Genomic DNA, 20472 nt, shown 5'->3' with positions numbered 1-20472 from the left:
AAGACGAGTGATGACAACAAATTTGAATACTTTTTCATGGCTATAGGTTGCGCGGTAATATATTTTATATACCTACTTCTTTATATTTAATGTTCATACGCATGCATTTGCTTTAATTAGATTATTAATTACTTTTTAGGTTCTAGCGTTTCAAAGATGTTTGCATCCTGTTATTATCATTGATGGTACACACCTTAAAGGGAAATACTTGGGCACCATGTCCCTAGCAATAAGCATAGATGGTAATAACCAAATCCTTCCTATTTAATTTGGTGTTGGGAAAACTGAAAGTGGAGAGTCATGGATTAGGTTTTTATCAAGACTCAAAGAATATATTAGGGACATGTCATCTTTGGCTATTATATCAGATAGAGCCAATTCAATTGAAATGGCCATTCAAGTCGTCTTCCTGAATGCATATCACGGACTCTGTTGTCGCCATTTGTTGATGAATATGAGAACAAAGATCAGCAAGCAAGAGAGAACATAGATTTTGTTTTGGGAGGCTGCAAAGGCATACCGCGAGTCTGATTTCAAGGAAAGCTTGAGTAGGCTACACCATACACCAAACGATGATTTTCAGACATAGCTAGATAGAATCGGTAACGAGAGATGGGCAAGGTTGTGTTTCCTCGTGGTTCGATACAATATTATGACATCAAACAGTGCCGAGTCAATCAATACATTATCAAGAGACGTAAGGAAACTACCGATAACAATGTTGATCAATTTCTTTCGAGCAACTATGCAACAATGGTGGTGCCACCGACGTAATGCTGGAGGTAAGTGTTTCCCTATATTGTAATAGTTCAATTATAATTATAGTGTAATTTACTGTGCATGACAACGTATACGTAAATGTTTGTTATAGCTGAAAGCAAAAAATGTCATTGAGTATGCTAAGAAGGTCATCGATAGGAGGATCAACAAATCATATGGTTTTCGCGTATACCAGATTCATCAAAGCAGATATGAGGTGACTGTCAAATGAAAAATGGTATAGTAAACTTGCAAAGTCGTTACTGCATGTGTGGGTAATGGCAATTATTGGGTATACCTTATACTCATGCTATGGCGGTATTCAAGGAACTGATATGTCAACACTGCGATGTATGGGTGTCATCATATTTCACAATGGAAACATATCGGTTAACATATACAGAGTTTGTGTTTCCTGTTCCAGTTCCAGCTGAATACGAAGAATTGGATGAAGTCATGGTTTCTTTGCCACCATTGATGGACAAACGACAAGCTGGATGACCTAAAAACCATAACCGTATCACATCCCAAGGTGAAGGTCTGATTCAGAAAAAATGTAGCCATTGCCAAAGGATCGGTCACACAAGCAGAAACTGTGACGCTTCGTTTCCCACAGAGTCAACAAAAAATGAATCTTCAAGTAGGACCAAGTCAAGTGGCAAAAATAATGTTCAGTCTAAGAGTAAACATACTAGTCAAAAATGTAGCCAACAGTATGATACTATTGATTTAAAAAACCCGTAGTGATGTATGTACAATATCATAATATTGTTTTAAGGATAAACTTGTTTTTATTACATCTTCAAAAGACAATTCTTTTAAAACATTAACAAAGAAAACCATAACTCAAACATTAGCGTAATATGCAACATCTATCCACTAGACACTCTCAATCTACCACCTAGCAGCACCCTCCTATGCAGTAGGCTGCAACAACTCGTTGGGGGGGGGGGGGGACGTTGCATAAAAAAACAATATATAAAGGTTAATCGTAAGTTATTTACGTCATATCAACTTATAAATTATAAGGTGGACTAAACTACATACATTAGTAACATCAAGAATACGTTCACAATCAGGTGCATGCAAATGCCTCATCATAGGGTATGCAACTGCATGAGGGATAACACCCGGTATAGGGGAACCAACAATACTATTGTTGGAAAATGTCTCGAAGATCCAAATATACAAAATTAAGATGACAAACAACTTACCAAGTTAACAAAGTTACAATACTTGTTGTTTAAAAACTGTTATTAAACATAGTGTACATACCTTAAATGCATAGACAAATCCCTGCAGAGTATATATGTGTCTACTGTTGATTCTTGCCGCATTTGGGTTTAAATGGTCATCAATATTATCAAACACAGTACACAGTTGTTTGTAAGTGAAATCCCATATCAATTTGCCTCATGGGTACCTATGTCAAAAAATTACACTTAATAAGTATATGTATCATTTTGATATAATGTGGGTAAAAAACTGTTATACCTGTTAAACTCATGTAAATTAGAGACGAGTGACATACGTTCATTAGTAACTAGTTGTCATGGGTATTTCCCCAAAAATCATTTCTCTAGCATATACAACAGAGAGACTCTCACCACGTCTTCACTGCTTAATTGATGAAGTGAGTTATTGAACATGTTCGTAAGGTCATCCATACTCACCGAACGTTAAAGTGGCACAAATGGAAACACACATTCTCTGAATGCTGCAAAACCAAAACTGGGATTGAAATAATCCCCAAACCACAGGCCGGTGACCAAGCAGAACGCTTTCCTATCAAAGCAAACCCGATAGTCGCCAACCGGAAATAGAAGCTCTTCTAGGTCAACTTGATCAAAAGTAGTAGCTTCCTTTCACATAAGATAGTGACATAGTAAAGGGTGACATTCGACACCCGTCGACATGTGCACGAAATCACCAAAACAAGATTTCCTAAACATCGTTGCACAAACTGGTCAGTTTTGTAAGCGTACCATGATTCCGCGCCCAAGTTCAGGTCTGCAGGTTGTAGTAACAACCATTGCGTATGTTTTATCGTGCTACAATCAAAAGAATTATTAGTTAGAGATTTTTGTATGTATGTTCCAAAATGGAATTAGAGTTTTTGATTGTATTCCGGAATTAGGGTTTTTGATAGTATTCTGGAATTAGGATATTTGTATGTATGTTCCGGAATCCAAAAATTGGGTACGGTATTCCGGACCATAAAGTCCGGACCAAAATTCCGAACCCAGTTCATTGTATCCCAGACATGATTTTCGTATTCCGCACTTGATTTTCGGATTCCGGACACGTTCCGGACTAACAAAAATTAGGGTTTTTTTATTACGATGTATCATGTAGTATAGATGTATAAGTCTATGTAATCCTATAATTTCCTTAACAATGTTAAAATTCACATAAAACCCTATAATACCTATATAATTGCGTAAACTAAACATTTTTTAACGTCTAATAAAAAATAAATGCATTTAATTAGAAACAAATTTGAAACTTACAAATAAAAACTATATTTCTTCACTACTATCAGAAGACATTTTCAGTTGTAAATGTATCTGGAATTGGATGTCGAAGTGTAGTCCGAAACAAGGGATGTCCAAGTGTAGTTCGAAACGGGTTTAAATGGTATTTATAGGAGAACCAGATTACCGGGTCAGAATTACTATCCGTTTAACCAAATTTGAAATCGTGTCTAGAACAACTCATTCCGGACCAAGTGGTCATTTTGCCAAAAAAAGGTTATTTGTTTTAAAAAAAACAATAAAAAAAGTGGTTAGATTACTCAATTTACCTAAAAGAAACTAGACAAAAATTTCTTTTGTTTGCGTATTTGACTTTCAGGCCATTTGAGTAGTGTTTGCATCATTTGAAATTAGAGAAAAGGTCTTGCAAATGGTCGGATATGGACGGCCTCACAGTCAACCTCGTAGAGACATCGATGGAGGCAATGAGGGAGACCCACAAGATAACGAGATATGTAACGCCCGCGTTTCCTGCTAGATTATTCATAGTCTGTAATTACTTTGGTCAGCTATTGTAATATTTATATGAATAAAAAAGAAAGGATTATTCATATATTTATATTCTTATGTGTTTTATATAATATTATGTGTAAATTATATAAGTATTTAATAATAAAATAAATACGATTAAAATACGCGACAAAAATAAAAGATTATTTATGACAAATAATTTTAACCTAGTTGTAGTTTACGTATTAAGGATTCCGAAGATATAAGGATCGTTAAAATCCGGCTTCGTATGAAGAAGTTATGCTTCTTCGAAGTTTCGCGAGTAAACCGGCACGACTCTGCGTATCGTAAAAAGTAATTTTTTTATAAAGTACTTTTAGCCTTAGTGATCTAAACAAAAATCGTAGTAGTCGTTAAACCGAAAACGTGCATATAGAGAACGTCCAAATCTGACTTCGTGAGAGGAAGTTATGATTTTTCGAAGTTTTAGGCAGTAGTGTGCGTGCAGAAATCGAAAATCTTTTCGGTTGATTGTTAGCCGAAACAATATAAACGAGAATCCTAGTCTCGTTAATAGGATTCTGACGATATAAATACAGTCGAGAACGGGCATCGGATGAGAGAGTTATGACTTTCCACAGCGAATTCAACAGCCTAAGACTATGAAAAATATTTTTTTTTGATAAAGTGTGAGTTAGCTGTTAGGATCTGAAGGAAAGTTGTAGATATCGTTGAGAGATTTTCGGGGATATAAGGAACGTCGAAAATGAAGCTCGTATGAAGAAGTTACGGCATTTTGAAAATCTGGAAAATTGTGCGCGCAAAGTGCGTCACGCGCGCTAATGGCGTGGCACCACAAGAGGGCGCCATGTTGCCTGGTCGAGGTCCGCCTTCCTCCGAGAGACGCGTTGACGTGGCTCCACAAAAACACAACACGTGGCTCCATAAGAGTGTGACATGTGTCACCTTCTAGAAGGAAGCAGGGTGGGCAAACGGCGACGCGACACGTGGCAGAAGGCCACTGGAGCCAGCGAGATCACTGTGCGTGGCACGCCCCTATGGCATGTGCGGCGTGCATTTCAAAATCCTATAAATATTGCTCATTTCTGTATACATTCATCACCCATTGCCCCTATAACATTTCTCTCTCTCTCTCTCTCTCTCTCTCTCGATATTCCCTCCTATGAACCATTTTTTCTTCATTTCTGGCCTGCGACACCACTCAGTGCTCAGCTAGTTGTAATCTTTAAGTAGGAAGTCCTGAGTCAGTATTCTATCCGCTTAGATTCTAGTTCTCATCAATAGTACTTTGTAAGTGGGCTACGCTTACTCTGCCTCCATGTAATTTATAATTACAATTATAAGTCGTTGCTAGGAACCTATAGTTAAGATTTATCAATAATTCCAAGTCATTATATTGATTGATCTACTTAATGGGAGAGGTGATTATAATGGTCATGTTGCTTGGTTGTTGGATTTCAGAAAGGCTATACGCCGAAATGGTCATGCCTCCCAACTTTCCTGTCTGGATGATCCTTACTTGATAGATCTTAAAGTAGACTTTGGGATTGTTGAGGAATCTAAGTCCTTAGGATAATAAGTCCCATGAAATATGAAATTAGACTAATACTTAGCGTTATGTACATCTATTTCTTTTGGAAAAAAGGTGTAAGGAGAAGTTCTGCCCGATTCACCAATCACCAGGAACTTTTGTTAGGTGAGTGTGTAGTTGTTATTAAGAACATAATTGTAACGTCTCAAAAATCACAACAAATTTAAACTTTTCAAAACAACCTATTTTATAAAAAGAGTTGTTTACATATCCATTGTTCTCAAAACATTATTAAAAATCAGAGTCTCCCAAGATCCATCAACATAAACCAAGGATGTGTACGGTCGTGCCTTCACCTTGCCACGACCCTCAGAAGTACCTAAAACAAAACTAAAATTGTAAGCCAACACTTAGTGAGTTTCCCCCAAAGTACCACCACATAAACATAACAAACAACAACATGCACACAGAGCCTTCAACATGACTGGACCGTCTTACTGGGCCTTCGGCCTGACTGGTCCGCCATGCAGGCCTTCAGTCTATCCGGACTGCCCTGGGTATCTTGGCCTTCAGCATAAACCAAGACCGCTTCAACCCAGTACACCATCACATATCAATATATACCATAACAATCAATAGCTAGCATATACAGGTAGTCGTACAGTTCTAACGTATCACTACAGCATAACAACATCCTATATACCAGGATACAGATCTAACCGATCACTAGATCATAACAACATCCTATATACCAGGATACAGATCTAACAGATCACTACAGCATAACAACATCCTATATACCAGGATACAGATCTAACAGATCACCACAACATAACAACATATGGTAAAACCAGGTATCAATCCAATGGGCCGCCCTTGGTGCCTTCAACCCATAAGTCCAGTGGGGAAAACTCACCTCACAGTCTGAATGCGGTCCGAATAGCTCCTAGCTCCGACAACTGGATCAACCCAATCCTAAATGCCAAACATTTCACATTCCAAATTAATAACATTTTACCAAAATACCCTTGATCAAAACTGGTCAAAATCCCCAAGTCAACCGAGTCAACATAGCCGAGTCGACTCAGGCTTCGTACGCGAGGCGTACTCCGAAGGTACGCGGGGCGTACTCAAGGTCCGAGGCATCGGGCCAATTCTGCGTACGCGTAACGTACCCTTCAGTATGCTCAGCGTACGCAGTAGCTTCCCACTTAATTGATGTTGAGCTTAATACTTCGACTTAACACATCCAAATGCAGATCCAAGTCCCAAATAACGTTTTTGACCATACAGCTTCCAACTTTATGGTCTTGCATCGCTAAAAACGTCTTAGCATCAAAAACCTCAACCACTTAGCCCATTAAGACCTCAAAACACATGCATGGAAGGAATGATATGATCAAGACTACATTTTTATGCTTCTAAACACCTCAAAGTGACTGAAAGGACAACTTAAAGGGGTTAGAGTGGCTCATACTCCAAATACCCAAATAGTGGGACCAAAATGACACAAACTCCATGGCTAACTTAGATATATGCATAGATTCATCAAGTTCATAGCTTTATACCTCAAAATAGACCTTGAACGTGAGGTGTTCCTGGATCTTGAAGGCCTTGATCTCCCAAGATGATGTTTCTTTCTTCACCTTGCTTCAAAAGCACCAAACACACACACTTTTGAGCTCAAATGATCACATACAAAGGATTAGGGTTTCAAAGAACGAAATGAAAGTTGGAGGCTGAAGGGGGGATGATGAATGAAGAGTTAATGATGCTTTTATATGGACCAAACCCTAAAAATTAAGGTTTGAGGTTTTATTACGTACACCTGGCGTACGTGGTGTACGCCCAGCTACTAGGGTCCTCCCTAGTACGCTCATCGTACACAACGTACGCCCATCGTACTACTCCTTGTCAATAATTACCAAAATGCCATTGTGGGCCTTTTTGCCCTCTTTCTTGCATTGAAGGACTAAAATGCTATACTTATCCATACATAGGTCCAAAACTGAAATTACCTCAACATCGGGATGTTACAATTCTCCCGCAATTAAACTAGACTTCATCGTCGAAGTCATCTACTGCGAATAGCGTAGGGTAATGCTCTCGTATCTCTGCCTCTGGCTCCCAGGTCCACTTGGAGCCTTTCCGATGTTGCCATTGAACCTTTACCAAAGGTATCTCCTTGTTGCGCAACACCTTCATCTTTTTCTCCACTAATGCTATCAGCCTCTGAATATAATTCAGACGCTCATCGACCTGAATATCTTCCAAAGGAACCACTGCCTCATCGTCCAACATGTACTTCCGCAACTGCGAAACATGGAAAGTGATGTGGATCCGACTGATCTCACTCGGCAAATCCAACCGGTAGGCCACCCGACCTACCATGGCTATCCCAAGGAACGGTCCAATATACCGAGGACCCAATTTCCCCCTCTTCCTGAAGCGTATCACACCCTTACAATGTGATACCTTCAGTAGAACCATATCACCGACCTGAAAATCCAACTTTGATCGACATCGGTCTGCATAACTCTTCTGCCGACTTTGAGTTGTCTGCAGTGTCTGCCTGATCTGTCGTATAAGCTCTGTGGTCTGATGGACTACCCCAGTCTTTCCCATGACTCTGTGACCAACCTCTCCCCAACAAACTGGGGTACGACATCTTCGACCATACAGGAGCTCAAAAGGCGGGGCACCAATGCTGGAGTGATAGCTGTTGTTGTAGGAAAACTTCGCAAGAGGTAGGTAGGAATCCAACTCCCACCAAAATCTATAACACAAGCCCGCAACATATCCTCAATTGTTTGGATGGTCCGCTCACTCTGGACATTGGTCTACGGATGATAAGCAGTGCTAAAATGTAGCCTCGTACCCAGATCCTCATGGAACTTCTGCCAAAATCGGGAAGTGAACCGAACATCTTGGCCAGATACAATAGAGACCGGAACCCCAATTCGAGCAACAATCTCCCAAACATACACATCGGCCAACTTTTCAGCCGAGGAACTCTCCCGAATGGCCAAAAAATAGGCACTCTTGGTCAATCGATCCACGATGACCCATATAACATCAAATCCATTGGCAGCCTTCGGTAATTTGGTGGTAAAATCCATGATGATTTGTTCCCACTTCCACATGGGAACTTACAAAGCCTGCAGTTTGCCATGCGGCCTTTGAAGCTCGGCCTTGACCATTCTACAGGTCAAGCACCTCTCAACATACCAGACTATCTCCCTCTTCATACACGACCACCGGTAACTTAGTCTCAAATCCCAATACATCTTGGTAGCTCCCAGGTGTGTCGAAAAGTGAGACTTGTGAGCCTCCTCCAACACTATCTGTCCGACCCAACAGAAACTGGAACCCAAACCCGACCACACCGGGTCAACAATTCCCAACTATCGGTGACAAACCAGTCGATCTCGCCCCTGATCCTCTCCTGCTTCTAGTTCTCCTTCTTGACTCCTTCTATCTGTACCCCTCTGATCAAATCCAGAAGTAGAGAATCAATGGATATCCTCATACATATATCCCCAACTGAAGATCCAGCCGACTTACGGCTCAAGGCATCCGCTACTACATTCTCTTTACCCGGATGGTAAAGGATCTCGTAGTCATAATCCTTGACCACGTCCAGCCACATGAGTTGCCTCATGTTCAGGTTTGGTTGGTCCATAAGATATCACAAACTCTTGTGATCCGTGTAAATGGTACATATAGATAATGTCTCCAAATCTTGAGGGCAAATACCACTACCCCCAACTCCAGGTCATGAGTAGGATAACATGCCTCATGCGGCTTCAGCTGCCAAGAAGCATATGCAATCCCTCGGTCTCTTTGCATAAGAACCACCCCCAAACCAGTGATGGATGCATCATAAAGTACAACGAAATCCTCGACACCCGCCGGAAGGGTCAACACCGGGGACTCACAAAACTTTTGTCGCTGTGTCTCAAAGGCAACATGCTCCTCAAGTCCCTAACATAAATCCCGCCCTTTCTTGTTAGGTGAGTGAGGGGTACTACAATCTTGGATAAGTCCTTAATAAACCTCCGATAATACCCTACTAATCCCAAGAAACTCTTGATCTCCATAGGATACTTCAGAACCTCCCACTTTATAACCGCCTTGATTTTGGACGGATCGACCAAAATCCCGTCTTGGTTAACGAGATGCCCCAAGAAATGGACCAACCGTAACCAAAAATCACACTTCAAGAACTTGGAATACAGTCGTTCCCGCATCAATACTCCCAAAAGCTCTCGGAGGTGCTCCTCGTACTGCTCTCTGGTCTTTGAATACACCAAGATATTGAAACATCCCAAAAATACAGACCAAAAATTTCTTTTTAAAATCATTTATAATAAAACCGTAAGTCATCCATCATCATAAAGAAAACCATAAATCGTGTATCTCAAAACATTGTGTCAAAATACTGTATCAAATCATATGAAAATATCAGAGTCTAAACATCCCAGGCTGAAGCTGTGGTGTGTGCCATGCGATCATCCCGAGCCCTTCCCCTTGCTAGTGGAAGTACCTGAAACGAGAACTGAAAACTGTAAGCACGAAGCTTAGTGAGTTCCCCAAACTACCACATACCATAAAAATATCATGCAACTAGGAGATACAGTCCCCGCCTATTCTCTTGGAGATTCGGGCCTCGCCCACACTCTGCTATCTAGGAGATTCGGGCCCTGCCCAAACTCCGTTGTCTAGGATATCCAGGCCCCGCCCACACTCTGCTGTATAGGAGATTCGGGCCCGGTCCACACTCCACTGTATAGGAGATTCGGGCTCCGCCCACACTCCGCTGTCTAGGAGATTCGGGCCCCGCCCACACTCCACTACTAATCATGCATATAAGTATCACACAGACAACAAGTATATCTACCAAACAATCACATATCTATACTCAAATAATACTATAAGAATCGGGCCCCGCCCACTCTAGGCTGCTACTGTTGGATAAGGTGTCTAAGTCCATAACTATTTCTGGTATGTACTTGACCCGGTTGGCATGGTCCATTTGGGTTGCTTGGCATTGTAATACTTGGATAGACCAAAATGAGAGAAAGGACACTTACGGTTTATTAATATATTATAAGTTCTAATATATTAATAATATTATTTAATTAGTTTTGATCAAAGAATTAATTTGGAATTAATTAAGTGTTCAAAAAGAGACTAATTATATATATGGGGTTGATTATGTAATTCATCTATTCTTGTATAGTGGGCTAATGATCCATGGTTTGTATGGATTGGGTTAAAACCCATAAGGTGATCTATGGATAATCCATGGAGGTTACAAACCCATGGATCATGGAATATGGAAAGCCATGACAATTAGGGTTTACATGGTGTAACCCTACTTGTGCCACAACTATATAAAGAACCCTATGCAAGCAAAATCGGACTACTACTTGTACAAGATAGATGGAAATCTGATTTTGAGGTTTAGTGAAACTTCTCTCAAGGTTATTCCAAGGGTTTTAGTGTTGTGTGAGACATTTGTGGCATCACACTTGAGGTGCTAGGCTCACAAGGTTCTCAAGGAATCCAAACTACAAAAGGTATGTTCTTCTTCTAGCATTTATGTTTAAAAGTTCCCCATGCTATGCTAGATAGGTTAAGAACCTTGGAAAATCAATTTTTCATGTATCATAGTAAAACATAGATCCAAGGTTTCTAGGGTTGCATGTACACCTTAGGAGTATTAGAATGCTCAAAACCCTTCAGTGGTATCAGAGCCTAGGCTTGTTTATTTGATACTTTATGCAAACTTGTTGAAAAAACTCAATTTTCTGCATTCGGCAGCATGAACTCGCCGAGTCCATGGGGGACTCGACGAGTCCATGAGTTAATTCATCCTACTCGTCGAGTAGGTTCTTGCACTCGACGAGTAGGAGCCCCTGAATGCAGATTTTCGAGTTTTGCTGCTGGAAATGGACTAGAAACATTATCCTACACTGTTTTGGTGTTATAAAACTTGTTTTAGATGGTGTAATGGTTATGCTAATCCATTTTCAATGGCTATTATCAAAATTTCAAGTTTTATATGGTTTATTTATGATTCTTGAAATTGTTGATATGAACATTCATGAACTTATGAGTTTAGAAGATCATAGGAATTATGTGTAACTTGCTTGTTAGTTTAATTCTTGATCATTATGTGTTTTAATGGAATCCATAATTTGTCCTCAAGTTATGGATTACCAAAAGTCATTCTTTTAAAGTCCATTATTAAACACATAGCTTACATAAAATGAAAAGTCTCTCATTTTATTAACTCATAAGTTATGAAAGATGAAAAGTTTTGAAAGTTACAAAACTTGCCCTCAAGTTTTGGAACATGTAAAGTCACTTTAAAAACTTTAGTTCCAACCCCTAGAATTTTAAAAGTTAAAATTCAACCCTTATACTTTATAATATTATAAGTTATATATATATATATATATATATATATATATATATATATATATATATATATATATATATATATATATATGTATAAGAGCAAGTCGTTTTACCGTTAGTAGGCCTCATTCACGAAGCCGGTCTATAAGGGGGGTATAAGGTTGTTGCCTATAAAATGGCAGCTTAATGGGTGTCCACTGTCACCCACCGCTTCCTTGACTGGTGGAGGGTCGTTAGCCGAACGGGTAGGACAAAGACTTTAAATCCTCATTAAAAGTATGATGAAAAATAAAGTAACTAAATGTTTTTATAAATTCCCAATCTTAGTTACTTTAGGAAAATGTGAATAAGGTGCTAACCCATGAAATTACACTTTGCACTTTGATTAAGTCGTTAGTGGAGCGTGTGTGGTTAACCGGCACACTAACCTGGACTTAACAAGGTAGGCAAAGGGTAACTTAATATTTATCATAGTATCGATGGAGCGCGTGTGGTTAACCGACACATCGATTGAGGGGTAAATATTAAGGGTACCAAGTAATTTGTATGGTTACTTCACACCTTGTTTTGTGATCCTCGGCATCTCAGTCACAAAACCTGAAGGGCACACTCGAGATTGAAACATGCCATTGAAAAGTTCAATGAATCTCAAAGTATCTAGGAGTTTCAAAACCAATTAAAACCTAATAATTCATTTTGTTTTTCATGGTGGAAATTGGTGAATCGTCATTCACCTACCTTCAAATATTTTATAGCTTGGATTACGGCATCCCTCTTCTAAGTTATAAACTATTGTGTTGGGTCTTAGCATTAATATTACATTTGGGTGTCTTATTAAGGACTATCATTTTATCTAATCTAAACTTGTCTTTCTTCTTTTCAGATGTCTTCCAACAATGCTGCTTCTGGCTCAAACCCTACCGACTCCTTCTCTCTCATGAACCTTTGTAGGAGAGTCATATTCGATGGATCCAACTTTATGGATTGGATCAGGAACATCAGGATGGTTACTCGGTATGAGGACAAGGAATATGTCCTTGACAAGGAGCTTAAGGAACTTGATGAGTCATCTGCTACTCCTGAGGAGATCGCTGAATATCAGGCACATGAGAGAGATGCTACCAAAGTGGCATGCATCATGTTGGCCACAATGACAGACGAGCTCCAAAAGTCCTATGAGGATTTCTACCCTTTTGAGATGCACCAGGACTTGATGGAGCGCTACCATCAGAGTGCTCGTCAAGAGCGGTATGAAATCATCTCATCCATGATAACAACCAGGATGAAGGATGGTGAACCCATCACGGGCTACATGCAGAAAATACAAAGGTATGTGGACCGTTTTCTGAAACTGAATGTGAACTTCCCAGAGGAGTTGGCAATTGATATCATTTTGCACTCTCTACCTTCGTGTCATGATCAATTCCGTATGACATACCACATGAACAAGGAGTAAGTTACACTCAGCAAACTTCAAGGACTTCTGAAGACCGCAGAAAGTGGTCTTAAAGGTAAGTCGGTTGTTACTAATTCTACTCCTTCCGTGGACCCTGTCTTGGCAATCGGGCAAGGCAAAGGAAAGAAGAGGAAGAGCCCTTCGAAGGGTACCAATGGAAAGTTCCTTGATGGCTCCTCTTCAAGTGGAACCAAGAAAGGTTTTGTCACTCCTTCTGCTAACCCTAAAGAGGCTGAATGCTTCTATTGCCATGAAAAGTCGCACTAGAAGCGAAACTGCCCAAAGTACCAGCAAGATGTTAAGGATGGGAAAGTAAAACCCAACCATGCAGGTATTTACACTATATTGTCTAATAACTCACCCTATTCTAATTATTGGGTCCTTGATACAGGTTGTGGTATTCACATATGTTGTGATTTGCAGGGACTAAGAAGAAGTGAGAATGTGGAGCATGGGAAGATAAACTTGATCATGGGAAATAGGAAAGTTACACCTGTCACCAAGATTGGAGTTTATTATTTGTTGCTAAGTAGTGGGTTAACATTAGATTTGAATAAATGTTGTTATTTGCCTGAAATGGCAAGAAATATTATTTCCTTTCATGGTTTGTACAAACAAGATTTTACCTTTTCATTTGATAATGATAGTGGTGGTATTAATGCTTTCTTTAATAATGTTCTTTATTTTAAAGCATTACCTTGTGATGGTGTGTATGAACCTGTGTCGGTTGTAGATAACCTAGAAAATAATGTGTTGTGTATCGATTCTACAACTAGTTTGGATAAAGCATCATTATGGCATTGTCGTCTTGGACATGTAAGCAAAAAACGCATAGGCCAACTCCAAAAGGATAGAGTCTTGGAGTCATTTGACCTAAAGTCAGATGATAGTTGTGAATCTTGTTTGCTTGGGAAAATAACAAAGTCATCCTTCACTGGTACTTGTGCTAGGGGTGAAGGTTTGTTGGATCTCATACATACTGATGTGTGTGGACCCTTCAGAACAACCACAATAGATGCTAACCGCTTCTATGTGACTTTTACTAATGATTTTAGTAGATATAGATATGTCTACTTAATCAAGCATAAGTCAGAGACCTTTGAAAGATTCAAAGAGTTCAAACAGGAAGTGGAGAATCAGTTGGGCAGGAACATTAAGATGCTTCGATCCGATCGAGGTGGTGAGTATCTTAGTACAGAGTTCCTTGACTATCTTAAGGAATGTGGGATTGTCTCATAATTGACACCTCCCAGGACACTGTAGTTGAATGGTGTGGCTGAGAGGCGCAATCGAACCTTGTTGGATATGGTTCGTTCCATGATGAGTCGAGCTTCGCTACCAATCTCATTTTGGGGGTATGCCTTAGAGACTGCCACCCATATCCTTAATCTAGTCCCTACCAAAAAGGTTGCCAAAACACCTCACGAGATGTGGACTGGAAAAGTTCCCAATCTGGACCACATCAAGATTTGGGGTTGTGAGGCTTTCGTGAGGCGCGAGTCTCACGATAAGCTCGAACCTCGAAGTGAGAGGTGTATTTTCATCGGCTACCCACAGAGATCATTTGGTTACCTCTTCTACAGACCCAGTGATAATGTGGTCTTTATAGCAAGGAGAGGAGTCTTTCGTGAGAGAGAGTTCATAAGCCAAGGAAACAGTGGGAGGCAAATTGACCTTGAAGAAATTCAAGAGTCAAGTGGTGAAGGAACCTCAAACCCTAGCAATCAACCTGAGGAGGAAACTCTTGTTGATCCAACATAAGAGTCTGTACCTCTGAGGCATTCCACGAGAGTTAGGAATGCACCTGAGCATTACTATGGTTTCCATATTACTACGGAAGGTGATACACTTATCAGTGATACCACACTGGTAAGTCTGGATGAACCTAACAGCTACATGGAAGCCATGGCAAGCCCTAAGGCTGCTAAATAGAAAGAGGCTATGGATAGCGAGATACAATCCATGTATGACAATCAAGTTTGGAACTTGGTTGACAATGTACCAGGTCGTAAGATAGTTGGGTGCAAGTGGATCTTCAAGAAGAAGACCGACATGGATGGTAATGTACACACTTATAAGGTGCGACTGGTTGCAAAGGGTTTTCTCAAACTCTGGGAGTTGATTATGATGAGACCTTTTCACCAGTAGCGAAGATTAAGTCTATTAGGGTTATGCTAGCCATTGCTGCATTTCATGACTATGAAATATGGCAAATGGATGTCAAAACCGCTTTCCTTAATGGAAAGTTGGCTGAGGATGTTTACATGAGTCAGCCAGAGGGTTTTGTCAGTGCAGAGTACCCTAATAGAGTGTGTAAGCTTGAGAAATCCATCTATGGATTAAAACAAGCACCTCGCAGATGGAATCTTTGTTTCGATGAGAAAGTCAAAGAGTTTGGTTTTTCGAGGAGTGAAGATGAATCTTGTGTATATGTCAAGGCTAGTGGGAGTATAGTTAACTTTTTGGTACTGTATGTGGATGACTTACTACTCATAGGAAATGACATCCCAACTCTGCAGGAAGTGAAGTCCTGGCTTGGGAAGTGTTTCGCTATGAAGGACCTTGGAGAAGCTGTATATATCCTAGGGATAAGGATTTTGAGAGAGAGGAGTAAAAGACTAATTGGACTTAGTCAGAGTACCTACTTGGATAAGGTGCTGAATAGGTTCAGCATGCAAAATTCCAAGAAAGGAGAGTTACTGATCCAGAGTAACGCCAGACTGAGTAAGACTTAGAGCCCGCGTACAGAGGTTGAGATAGCTGAGATGAGTCGAGTACCTTATGCTTCCGTTGTAGGCTCGATCATATATGTTATGACTTGTACTCGTCCTGATGTGGCCTTTGCATTGAGCATGGTCAGCAGATATCAGGGGAACCCTGGCAAGGCTCACTGGATTGCGGTAAAGAACATTCTCAAGTACCTGCGGAGGACTAAGGATTGGGTCCTTACCCTCGGTGTGAGTGATAACTTGAGAGTTTTAGGGTATACTGATGCTAGCTTTCAGACTGATAGGGATAATTTCCGCTCTCAGTCAGGTTGGGTCTTTACCTTAAACGGAGGAGCAATTTCATGGAAAAGTTCCAAGCAGGAGACAGTGGCTGATTCAACTTGCGAATCAGAGTATATAGCGGCAAGCGAGGCAGCAAAGGAGGCTATATGTCTAAAGAACTTCATTGGATACCTTGGGGTTGTACCGGCTATAAAGTAGCCTATGGAGATTTTTTGTGACAGTGAAAGTGCAGTTGCCTTAGCCTAGGAACTAAGGGATTACGGGAGATCCAGACACATCAACAGAAAATACCATTTCATCAGACATCGAATAGAAGAAGGACTCCTCGTCGCAAAGAGGGTATCATCGGATGAGAACCCGGCAGATCCCCTCACGAAGGGACTGGGCGGGGTTAAGCATCTCCAGCATGCGAGGCGCATAAGGCTGAAGGATGATATTAGTTTTAGTAGTTAGATAGCTTTGAAATGTGTAAAGTGTAATTGACATTTAATGATGAATAAAAGTTGTTGTTTATTTATGAGTAAAGTGTTGCTATCTTTTGTCAATCGTTTACTATCGTTTCATTTTGCATGTTTTGACTTCCAGAATAATTATGTTATGGTATATCATATTATTCAAATTCTCCACAGTCGGTCATATGTTGGAAGTAGATATGAATCAAGACTGTCATGAGTTGGCTTGTAGATGTCCAAGGTACTGGACATAGCAAAGTGTTGCTACAACACTCATGAGTGCTCATAAGTTCTGAGTATTGGATTCAACCCATGCTCGCTGGTATCACTTCATGGAATTTATCTCTAGTGATCGCGAGACGGTAATATCATATAAGTCTTCAAACCTAGAGATATGACTTGTTGCATATGAGTTGGTTATGCATTGATTGTATGAAAACGTATTGGTAACTCGATGTTATAAAACGTGCATTTGTGTATGATTCAACAAGTAGTAGAACAAGCATATGAGTCGAAGTTTATCTGTTCCTTCTTGGATTAGAAGCGATATCTGGGCCCCTCGATGATTTTGTGTTGACCCATGTACTGGGCCCGGTCAGAACTAAGTTAATGTGTTCAATTAAGTTCTATGTCAAACAAATCGGAAATCGTGAAACAAACAGCTGGACAATAAGTAAGACAATGTTCCATGTATTTGTCCGGCTGATATCTAGAACAGAGGATTATATGATCACTTATCTTAAATGGCGTATCATCATCATCTCAATTCCGCGAGACCTTGAAAGAGCTACGATTGCTGATCGGTTCCTGGAGTCATACTTGGAGTTATAGTTATTAGACTTATCCAAGTGGGAGACTGTTGGATAAGGTGTCTAAGTCCATAACTATTTCTGGTATGTACTTGACCCGGTTGGCATGGTCCATTTGGGTTGCATGGCATTGCAATACTTGGATAGACCAAAATGAGAGAAAGGACACTTAAGGTTTATTAATATATTATAAGTTCTAATATATTAATAATATTATTTAATTAGTATTGATCAAAGAATTAATTTGGAATTAATTAAGTGATCAAAAAGAGACTAATTAAATATATGGGGTTGATTGTGTAAATCATCTATTCTTGTATAGTGGGCTAATGATCCATGGTTTGTATGGATTGGGTTAAAACCCATAAGGTGATCCATGGATAATCCATGGAGGTTACAAACCCATGGAGCATGGAAAATGGAAAGCCATGACAATTAGGGTTTACATGGTGTAACCCTACTTGTGCCACAACTATTTAAAGAACCCTATGCAAGCAAAAGCGGACTACTACTTGTACAAGATAGAGGGCAATCCGATTTTGAGGTTTAGTAAAACTTCTCTCAAGGTTATTCCAAGGGTTGTAGTGTTGTGTGATACATTTGAGGCAACACACTTGAGGTGCTAGGCTCACAAGGTTCTCAAGGAATCCAAACTACAAAAGGTATGTTCTTCTTCTAGCATTTATGTTTAAAAGTTCCCCATGTTATGCTAGATAGGTTAAGAACCTTGGAAAATCAATTTTGCATGTATTAAGTAAAACATAGATCCAATGTTTCTAGGGTTGCATGTACACCCTAGGAGTGTTAGAATGCTCAAAACCCTTCAGCTATGAGATTCGGGCCCCACCCACATTCAGCTACTAACATATCACATATACGGGCCGACCTTGGTGCTGTAGACCCGTTCCTACTGAAGGAAACTCACCTTGCAAAACTGATTGCTGAAAAATCAAGTGAGAAATCCCTGTCTGCTGCTCCGGCGACTCTCCGACTATCAATTCCATAATAACACTTAATCAGAATATGCTAATCCTCTCTTAGGGTAAAATGACCATTTTACCCCTGGTCAAAGTCAAAGTCAAAGTCAAGGTCAACTCCCAGTCAACCCAACTCGTCGAGTTATATCCCAACTCGGCGAGTCCCTAAATGCTTAAACTCGTGGTCAACTGAGTCAACTCGTCGAGTCCTTTAACAGACTCGTCAAGTTCTTGTTGTCATAATAATCGGGACAACCCGCTTCAACTCGTCGAGTTCCCCTGTCTGATTGAGCCATCTCAATGGATTAAGCTCCAACCATTCAGATCTATGTTCCAAACTTCATCTACATTCTGGAAATGCACTCTTAAGGGTAAAGTTTCCAACTTTACCCGTCCTTAGTCCTTCCTAATGGGTTTAACCCAAACCCTAACTTCTTTAAGACATAAAACTTGGTCCACAAGCCATAATACCATAAACCAAAGCACAGTATACTAGATCTAGGCTCTTATCATCTGTAGGACACGTAAAGTTTGCACCTTTATGCCATGGAACCCTTCTTAGATCCCAGATCTGAGATATACATCACTTGGGACATCCCAATCCCAAGGGCTAAGGTTCTTGAACCAATTCCTTCATAAAATGTAAACAAATAGATCTAAGAGAAGAAGGATCAAGTTAGGGACTAGATTACCAGAAAATGCAGTAAATGGAGTGTAGCTCCTGGATCTACTTCTTCCCCTTTGAGCCTTCTATCTTTTTCTTCTTCTACAAGCTTCAAAAGGCACAATAACACTCAAAATGGCAAGAACTTGCTCAAAATCACTCAAGATGGATTAGGGTTTCGAGATTATGGTTTGGAGGTGATAGAGGCTGGGGTGGAGGCCAGATATGATGTTTAAATAGGGTGCAAACCCTGAAGATTAGGGTTTCCTCCTGATGGACCTACTCGTCGAGTCCAGGCTTCGACTTGTCGAGTAGACCACTTAAACCCCGCGTCCAAACTAGCATCTACTCGACGAGTTAGGGCTACCAACTCGTCGAGTAGCTCTTACAAAATGAATATTTTAATAGATTAAATGCGTACCAGGAACGGGGCGTTGCAGATATCATCGATGAACACAATAACTGATCGATTAGGCATCAGCCTGCATACCTGATTCATCAAATCCATAAACACTGCAGTCGCATTGGTGAGCCTAAATGGAATCACCATGAACTTGTAATGATCATAACGATTCTGAAACTCGATCTTCTCCACATCCTCCTCTCTTACCCTCACCTGATGATACCCCAACCTCATATCGATATTGGAGAACCAAAATGCACCCTGCAACTGATCAAAGAGGTCGTCAATCCGCGAAAGAGGATAACGGTTCTTTACTGTAAACTTGTTCAGCTCCCAGTAATCAATGCACATCTGGTGCGAACCATATGTGACAACTCGTTATTTCCTTTTAATAAGATTCTAAACTACAAGTGTGTTTATTAAACTTATATACAAATACATGTGAAAATCATAGAAGTAAGGTACTAAAATCCCAACACTTAACATAAAATCACACATGATTGATTCAAACTTACACTAGTTCAAAGTTAAGGGGATATACTTGAGTTAATTCAAAGTTTAAATCATCAAAACACTCCTAAATGGAGTTTACGGCCAAAATGAAATCAAAAGGAGTAGTTCACGGCCCAAAGTTAAAGGAAACATTGAGTTCACGGTCCAAAAGTAATCCAAGGAAGGGTTTACAGCCTAGTCAAAATGAAAGCATGTGTTCACAGCCAAGCTTAACCGTGAACACCCTCTTATTGGGCTGAAAACCCAATTCAAGTCCATTAATGGACTGTAAACCCTATGGCCCAATACCATTTCAACCGTAAACACCCCCTATATATGTTTACACCCTGAATCAATTCATTTATCATTTCTCAACCGTGAACCACCCCAAAATTCTCTCATTCTTCAACCATGAACAATTCCTTTTTCTCTCAATCTTCAAGTGTTTATGCCCCTATTCCTTCAAATCTTCATATTTCCTATCAAG

Source organism: Lactuca virosa, chromosome 3, assembly GCF_052849685.1.
Source record: "Lactuca virosa cultivar CGN04683 chromosome 3, Lactuca_virosa_CGN04683_v6, whole genome shotgun sequence".
Classification (NCBI taxonomy): Eukaryota; Viridiplantae; Streptophyta; class Magnoliopsida; order Asterales; family Asteraceae; genus Lactuca; species Lactuca virosa.
Note: the sequence above shows the minus strand (reverse complement) of the source record.